Source organism: Meriones unguiculatus, chromosome 2 (assembly GCF_030254825.1).
Source record: "Meriones unguiculatus strain TT.TT164.6M chromosome 2, Bangor_MerUng_6.1, whole genome shotgun sequence".
In the NCBI taxonomy this organism is placed as follows: domain Eukaryota; kingdom Metazoa; phylum Chordata; class Mammalia; order Rodentia; family Muridae; genus Meriones; species Meriones unguiculatus.
This window is the reverse complement of record NC_083350.1, coordinates 42,348,493-42,357,375: the sequence shown is the minus strand read 5'-3', so window position 1 is coordinate 42,357,375 and position 8,883 is coordinate 42,348,493. Positions and strand designations below refer to the sequence as shown.

General features: G+C 40.8%; 1 pseudogene; it reads right to left on the bottom strand.

Annotated features, from left to right (window-relative positions):
- Window positions 1–2,297: 2,297 nt before the first annotated feature.
- Window positions 2,298–5,262, bottom strand: LOC110557904 (uridine phosphorylase 1-like; annotated as a pseudogene).
- Window positions 5,263–8,883: the final 3,621 nt, after the last annotated feature.

Sequence of the window (8,883 nt, the reverse complement as noted above, 5' to 3'; positions counted from 1 at the left end):
CACTCATGCACACACACTGGTACACACACATGTGCACACGCAGGAAAATGATAATTTATTACAAAGTATGGAACAAAGTATATAATGATAACTATAGTTACTTGAATTACAAATGAGAAGTGGTAGTATGTATTTTCTGTTTTATTAGCTAGCTATGTTTATAAAATAAAAACTCCAGAATATATTTGGACTGTATGATTTTGAAAGAAGGTGTTGCAAGCTGGGAGCCAAGGTAGAAAGGTTTCTCAGACTCATGTAAATGTTTGCATTTGGCTGGTTACATGAAAATCATGGGAATACCCAGAATGTAAAGTCTGTCTGGTGTGAGGTTTGAGGGTGAGTGCAAGGTTGTTATAATGTGAAGTGTACAGAGATGGGAGTCAAACTTGGCACTGTTAGGTACAGGCTATGAGCCACCTGAAAACACCCAGATTGTAACGATTTTGCCCAGGTCGTCTTGAAAGCTGTTTGTAAGATAAAGAACAGAGGACATCTCAAATGTGCATTGCAGGAAATGAGTAATGTTCAAATGGTAATGTATCTAGAGAGATATTTATAAATGTGTAAGCACACACTATCAGGAATTACCTATGCCAAGTGAAACCCAACTCTGGAAGACATTTATGCATGACATTTTAATAGACAGCTTTCTTCAGCGTGCTCCAACAGAGAAAAAAAAAATCTGAAATAGTCTCAGCTCTTAATAAGCTGGATTTCTAAAGCTGGCGACGACTTCATATGCAAATCGTCAAAGACATCTGCTGGTTATTTCAACTAAGTTTATGTTGATCACATTTCTAATTGTGGTTTCCTAGCCAGCCTGTTGACTCACACAAGCACATCAATAAACTGACCTCTGTAGGAAGTAATTAGAAAATTATTCTGGCACTGTCCTGTGATTGATGTCCCCAAAGTTTCAAATTAGCCTTTAGAAATCTCTTAAGGTATTGATTAGTTTGTAATGTCACCTTAAAGGAGTAAACAGCTGTTTGTTCAGCCAAGAGCACCTGGCTATGAACAGAAGCAATGTCCATGGCGGGTAAGAAGAGGTCGTTCCCAGCATGGGTCTGTGCCGATGCACTTAGAGCAATCACCTTCACCTGGAGGAGGGGTGTTGCAAGTAGACACCTGAGGCTGATGGTTGCACCAAATTCTAAGCAGACACTGATTTTTTTTTTCATGAAAACATACTTCTGATAAAGATAAACCTACGAATCAGGCACAGGAAGAGGTTAACAATACTCAGGATAAATTATGTCATCTATAGCAAAATAGATGAAGACAGGGAGTGCTGTGTCAAGTGGAATAAGCCAAACACAGAGAAATGAGTATCACGTGTTCTCTTTGGTGTGTAGAAGCTCCCCAAAATGGCCTGAGCATAGAAAATTCAAAATTAGAGACCAGGCAGGAGTTAGAGGGGGGAGAAAAGAAAGAAGTTTTGTAATAGGCACCAAAGCACAGACAGCAGGCATTCATTCTGGTGTTCTACAGTACGATAAAGTGATTATTTCCAATAACCTAACTACTGAATGAATAAATCTTGAAGAAAGGAGCTGGAGTCACTGTGATGGTTAGCCGTGCTTATCAGCTTGACACACCTCAGAAGAGGGAAGCTCAGTTGAGGACCTGATCCCATCAGATTGCCCTGTCTTCATTCTGTGAGGCATTTTCTTGATCATTGGTTGATATCGTAGACCCAGGCCACTGCGTGCAGTGTCATCCCTGGGCTGGTAAGTAAGAAAGGTGGCTGATCAAACCAGGGAAAGCAAGCCAGAAGCCTTTTAAGTCTATGCTTTGGCTTCCTTCTACTGTAAACTGTAAGCCAAATAAACCTGTTACACTCCAAGGTGGCTTTTGGTCAGTGTTTCATCACAGTAACAAAAAGCAACCTGAAATAGTCTCTAACCTAAAGGCAGAAGGAGAAGAAGAAAAAGAAAAAGAAGAAGAAGAAAATGTTAACTTCTCTTACATAAGTATTAAAATATCACACCAGCTGGGTATGGTAGTTTGTGCATTTAGTACCAGCCCTTGAAAGGCAGAGGCAGGGATTCAAGGCCAGCCTGGTGTATATACAAAGACTCTGTCTCAAATAAATTAATTAATTAATTAATTAATTAATAGCACACTTTCACCTCTAAATATGTATAACTATTACGTTAACTAAAAACAAAAATCAATTATAATAATTAAGTATAAAAAATTTGTCCAAAGAGTATGTATGGTTTCTTTATTTTTTATGCAAACTAGATTTATTGACCAAGAGTTGCAGACTTGTCCTAAGTCAAAAGACACAGGCCTCAGGCCTTCCCCAGGCTCTTCTTGATGAAGTGGTGCACAGGTGCTGAGGCCTCTGCTGGTATTCAACCATCACATCGTGGGGAATGTGGATCCAGTCCTCTTAGTCGGTCCAGGAGAGTGACACACATCACAGCTGCTCTAAGGCCACAGGCACTGCACATAGAAGCAAACACTGAAGATTCCATTTCAGTATTTCAGACGCCCGTGACATGGACTGCAGGCAGATAGGCCTGTTTGTCTTCTCTGTGTAAGAGCGGGGAGCACCATCTAGACAGCCTTGGCCCTCCTAGAAGTCCAAGGTACACACAGTGTTACCCACAAGAGTGATGAATTCAATCAGGTCAACAACTGCACCAACTGCCTGTCCAGGTCGGTGCTGTGAATCATGCGCTTTCCCAGGACCACCTGCTCAAACTCTGGATTGAAGCACTCATCCACTGCCTGCTGGGTGATGACTACAGAGCTGGGCTCCAGACCTATCTCTCCTGAAGAGCTGATGTGGATAATGGTGATATTGGAGCACCCGGCATGGTGCAGCATCTTTATGAGCTCATGCAACATGATCCCAATGGAAGGAATGCCCATGCTGTGGCTCGAAGACAGCACGGGTCCAGTTTTGGACATGGCATAGTGGCCAGTGCCTGCACAGATGTTGGGGGGTGTTCTTTCCCTGAATAGTCAAGGCCCAGCTCTGCAGCCACATACCTGATGAAGGTACTCATCCTGGAAGGGCTTCCACCAAACACACACACAAACTTCATATCTCCTAACATAGCAGGGAAATCATGTGTGCTAGCACTGAGGTCGAAATGGTAGAGATTGTTGCCATTGGATTTGAATGTTGCTCGAAGCAGCCATTGTGATGATTTTCAAGGTTTCTGTAGCTGCCATGTTTTTACTGTAGCGGGGCTATCGGAGACTGGGTGTCCATGCTCTGGGACAGCTTCCAGAGTGTCAGCTACCACCTGTGACTCACTTTGCAAGCCTGCTCAGTCCCGGCTGGCAGAACTGGAGAACAGTCTGGTTTCTTTCTCGAAATAATGTACTATGTTTCACCTACCCTTCTTTGTGAAGCCATGAGAAGACACCAAAGGGAAGTACTTTACAGTGTGCTTATGTCATTTTTGAATGATCACTTTCACAGGTCTTACATTTGGAGGTCACTACTATGTCAAACAAAGATTATTTGGACATAAACATTACTATACTTTTATATTTATAGTCAATCTACAGACAAGCAAGATGGCTACTGAGAGATTAACAGGTAGGTAACATATACAGGACCAATAAAAGGATGACTTGCCTCTCAAGATAGAAAAGCATAAAGTGAGATTTCATCATGATACTCACATGGGGCAAAATTTAAAGCTCACCAGCTGTTTAGTTCTGGAATTTTCAATTTAATATTTTTGGATTTCAGCTGACCATCTGAAATTGTGGAAAGCGAAATCAGAAAAAAGTAAACTGCTCTATAGGAAAACCCAGCCTGTCAACTTTATAAAAATTGTCAGGACTTATGATGTCCCTGTACAATCGCTAACCAGTCTTGAGAAGTGCAGCTCATCTGTGAATCAAGATGAACACATGATTGCACCTCCATCTTTCAGCTTGAGCAATAACAACCTTTGCCTTGGGTCCCAGTATGGATCTCCTTGTCCAGGCTCTCCCTTCTTCCATCTCTAATAGGCCACGGGGACTATTAACCACAATAAATTTACTTTTTACCTACACAATCTTGTCATTCTCTGCATCTAAGAACCCTCAAATTCTCCACCCAAGCACCACATTCCTGCTTTCAGAGTCACTGTACACCTGTTTCCTGGGACCATCTTCCTACAGTAGGGGCATCTGCCCAGTTGTGTTTGCTGTGTTTGAATGGTAGCTGAAAACATTGGCTGAGAGAGAGGAGGTGGTTGGCACATGGGGGTAGGTGAATCCACGTGGGTAACTGCAAAAGTCTTTGTATTTCAGGACTAAGGCAGTATTCCAGGTTGGTTTCCGTTGCTGTGACAAATGCCAAGACCAAAAACAACTTGAGGAAGAAAGTGTTTATGTGGCTCATGCTTCTATATCGCAGTGTATTATCGATAGAAGTCAGGGTAGGATCTCACACAATAACCTTGAGGCAGGAACTAGAGCACAGACATGGAAGAATACAGCTTACTGGACTGCTCTCTCTGGCTTGCTTAACTAGCTATCTTATACTGGCCAGTCCTACCTGCCTGTGGATGACAGCACACATCAATTAGCAATTAAGATCTGACCTGAGGTCAATCTGATGAAGGCATTTCTTCAGTTGAGTTTCTTTCCTCACAGATGACTCTAGGTCTGTCTCAGGTTGACCACTGAAGCTAACTATGACAGGCAGCTACAAGCTAGTCCTCCTAGAGTGTTGTCATGAACTCCACGTAGTCATAAATTCCCAAGTTCAAATATAACCTATCCTTTTACTGCGAAAACGCTCTTGTCAGAATATCTTACATATAGATGGTTAGCATAACTATAGAGTTAAATAATTGGAATATAGGCTCTTGTATATATTCTACTGTAATCCCTAGAAATGTTACAGGTATACCTGCCCAAGATCATACATCCCTAAAGTCAAATTTATTTTAAAGAAAAGCACTCAGATACCCGATGTTTCTCTGTTTAACTCTTTACTTATTCAAATTTCTCCTTTGGCAAATTGTTCGTGTGCATGTGTGTACACACATGATGTGTGTGCACATTTGTGTGAGTGTGACATACATGCCATAGCACCCCTGTGGAAGTTAGAGGTTGCACCTCAGGTATCAGTACTCAAAGTCTCCTTTTGTTTTTAAGTTGCATATGCCATGCTAGGCGGCCCACAAGCTTCCAGAATTGCTTGTGTCTCTCGCTGCATATCCAACTTTTTCGTGGGTTCCAGAGGATCAAAATCAGCTTCTCACACTTGCACAGAAAGCACTTTAGCCTTTGCGTCATCTCCCCAACCCCAAATTGCTCAACTTTTCTAAGGATCAGATTCTTCGTGTATAAAAGAAAGATAGTAGTTAAGACAAGATAACAAAATCTATAGAAAAGTCTTTCACTTAGTAGGTCCTCAACACACATTAGTTCATACAGTAAATAATAGTAATAATAATAATGCTCTACCTTAAAAGGAAATCCAGCCAATAGCAATCCTACTATTTTCCAAACTGGGTTGAACACGTTTATCTAAACAAAACGATGTACATGAGAGTTTACAGTGGCTTTAGTCACATTTCTTGGAATCTCGAATCCACACATATCCCCCTACAAGATTGCCTTCATGAGCTAAGCAGACAGATAAGCGTGATATAGGAAGCCATGAAAAGCCATGAAGGCAATAACAGCAAGGAACACAGCCAAGGAAGCCATTCAGAAGAGCCAACTTCTGCTTGATTCTAAACACTTGACATGCTGAAGAAGGCAAACAAAGGCGGCAGTCTATGAATGATCAGTGAGGAAAGAAAGAAGGATGAATAGGAAAAATACAGATTTCATTTTTTTCTTAGGGCTTTGAAAGCATTGTATTTAATACTATAATTATAGAGTCATGTCATGATGGATTTGCCAAATCCGTAGGGTATGTATCACCAAAATCTAAGCTCTGTCATGAACTATGAACTTCGTTAATAACATGACAGTTCTGGTCATTGGTTGCAGCAATTTACACTTTGGTGAAAGATGCTTATGTTGAGGTTTGCTATACATATGTGGGAGGCAGAACTGTAAAAGTTCTTTGCCTTCTATTCAGTTTTTTTTTAATTTTTATTTTTTTATATTAATTACAGTTTATTCACTTTGTATCACAGCTGTAGCCTTCTCCCTCATTCCCTACCAACAACACCCTCCCTACCTCATTTCCTCCCATTCTCCTCTCCAAGTCCATTGATAGGGAAGGTCCTCTGCCCCTTGCATCTGAACCTAGCTTATCAGGTCTCATCAGGACTGGCTGCAGTTTTTCTGTGATTTTAAACTGCTGGATTTTTTTTTCACATTAGTTACTTTTTCCTTTTAGAGAGAATCAGAGAAAGTAAATCCTGCCGCATCTTTGCCCCCAACCCTATTTCTCCCTCCATAACACAGTGTCTGCTGATAAGAGAAATTATTTCAAAGATCAGTAATAATGATTTATCTGAAATGAGACAATTTGACTCACTGGCAGAGAGAGAAACTTGTTCAAAATGTGAAGCAGATGTTCCTTCTACCTGTTTGCAGATAATCTCACCAGCAATGTCAGAGAGTTCCAGAAATACAAAAGCGCTAAAGCAGAAGTAACTTGGAGCACAGTTTGCAGCCAAGATTTTAGCCCTCCGAGGTCATGGAGGGCAGGACGCGCCACATAAATGGGTTTTCATTAGGCTGTAGCCTGTGCTAGCAAAATCAATGTCTGAGGGTGTCATTGTTATGGTTATTGTTTCCCATTAAACCTCCTGAGGGGTGTTTGAATGCTTTTTCAGATAACACGTGGTTTTAGTGAGGTCTAATGAAACTGAATTCACACCAAAAATCTCAGGACCCTTTAGGAACTGTGAGGAGCTTTCCAAGGAGTTATGCTATAGTGCTTCAGCCTGGAAGTTCCTCCAGACCCTGGTGCACAAGTGGAAGTACCGTTTTCCCCAGATCTGCCGCACAAAGAAATGAATTACTGCAGCTGTTGCGGAAAGCTTCCAAGGATGAGAGACACTGTTGAGACTTGAACCCTGCCATGAGTCCAGGACATGAGCATAGACTGGAAGGCTACAATCTCCATCTTGCCTGCCTGCTTGCCTTTTTGTTGTTTTTGTTTTCATCTTATTTCAGGTAAAACAAATAACCTCAGAGTAAACAAAGAGACTAAGAGAGCAGAGACACACCTAAGCATCTCTGTTATCTGTCTATAAAAGTTAGTTAAAGCAAGGCAAAGCTTCAAGACATTCCAAGAAATCCACCTACAACAAGGCTGCAAGACACTATCTTCCCTTAAGGAAAAAAAAAAAAAAAAACAAACTCTAGCGCTTCTGTTAGAAATGGTCATTGGTTTCATGCTGATTCACTGGGCATGTTTCTGAGGCTCTGAAGAATGAAATAAAAAATTTTGGTTTCTTGTAATGAGATTATCCCTAATGGAGAATATTTTGATTCTATAAATGAAATATAACATTGAAATTTGGAAGGGATGCACAAGAGAAAAAAATAAAAACATAGTCCCAAGAGGGAAATATGAAAGAAATGACACTTATTTAACCTAGAAAAGATGAGGCTCAAGGGAAACTTAGTAATTTTCTTTAACTAGGTAAAAGGCTAATGTAAGTGACATGAACATGATTATTTCTACTGAGAACAGCTTAGTGGGTGATATTGTAGCCAAAGAAAATCAGACATCAGGGACTTGGTAAGGTTTGTGATCCCCGAAAATTATGAAATAGCAGGAGTGGTTTTTAATAGTGGGTATTTAAAGAAAAGACTTTTCTAAGCAATGTCTTACAGTGTAGGGGGAGATGCTGAAATGGGCTTCAGAATCTGGTCTCAGAAACACAGATGTTCTTAAGACGAAAATTTAGTACTGCCTCAGACATATCCTCAACCTTGGAATCTTCATCCCTTAAGTAAATAATGTTAAGGCATTTAAAAGAAAGCACACATCACAGTGGTTTCTGAGGCATGCCCTAAAATGATGCTTAGACAAGATTTTAAGTATACCCAGGGAGATTACAATTAAATTAAATATCAATTTGTTATTGTTTTTTGTTTTGTTTTGTTTTGTTTTGGGGTGGGGGAGATCCAGACAGACTTTCTCTGTGTAGCCATGGCTGTAGACCAGGCTGGCCTCTAACTTAAAAAGATCTGCCTACCTCTGCCTTCCTGAGTGTTAGGATTACAGGCATGTGCCACTGTGGTATCTGGCTAACAATTTTAATCCCTCAGGTTTTATAAAAATTGCTATGTTTTTTTTTTTATTTGGGGGTGGGGGAGACAGGGTCTGAATTCAAATTCTCTCTCCAACCCTCCTCTTAGCTGAAACAATGCCTCAGCTAAAATCTGCCTTTGGTGACATCAGGAGCTATTTGTAGTGAACCCTTGAGTCACTTCAATATCTATGAAGCCCTATTATGACAGTCCTATCCTGCATCATATCAAGAAGTCATCTTAATTAAAACCCAAGTGCACACACAGTACAGGATTCAGGCAGTGGGCTGGATCTAGTAGCCTAACGTTTGGAGTCACTTCCTACAAGTCAAACCCATAGACCCTTGATGGAACTTTTTCTTGATTCTCATGGGATAGCTTTACATTTTTTACATTTGCATACAAGGATGTGACTTCTCTATATTACCTATTTCGGTGGTTTGAATTTAAATGCCCTCCATAAATTCATGTGTTTGAATGCATGAACCATGGGGAAAAGCACTTATCAGGAGGCGTGGCCTCATTGGAGGAAGTATGTCACTGTGGGGGCGGGATTTGAGGTCTCATATGCTCAAACTATACCCAGTTTGGAATTCCAGTCCCTTTATGCTGCCTGTGGATCAAGATGTAGAACTCCTAGCTCCTTCTCCAGCACCAGATCTGTCTACACATTGCCATGCTTTCTGCCAT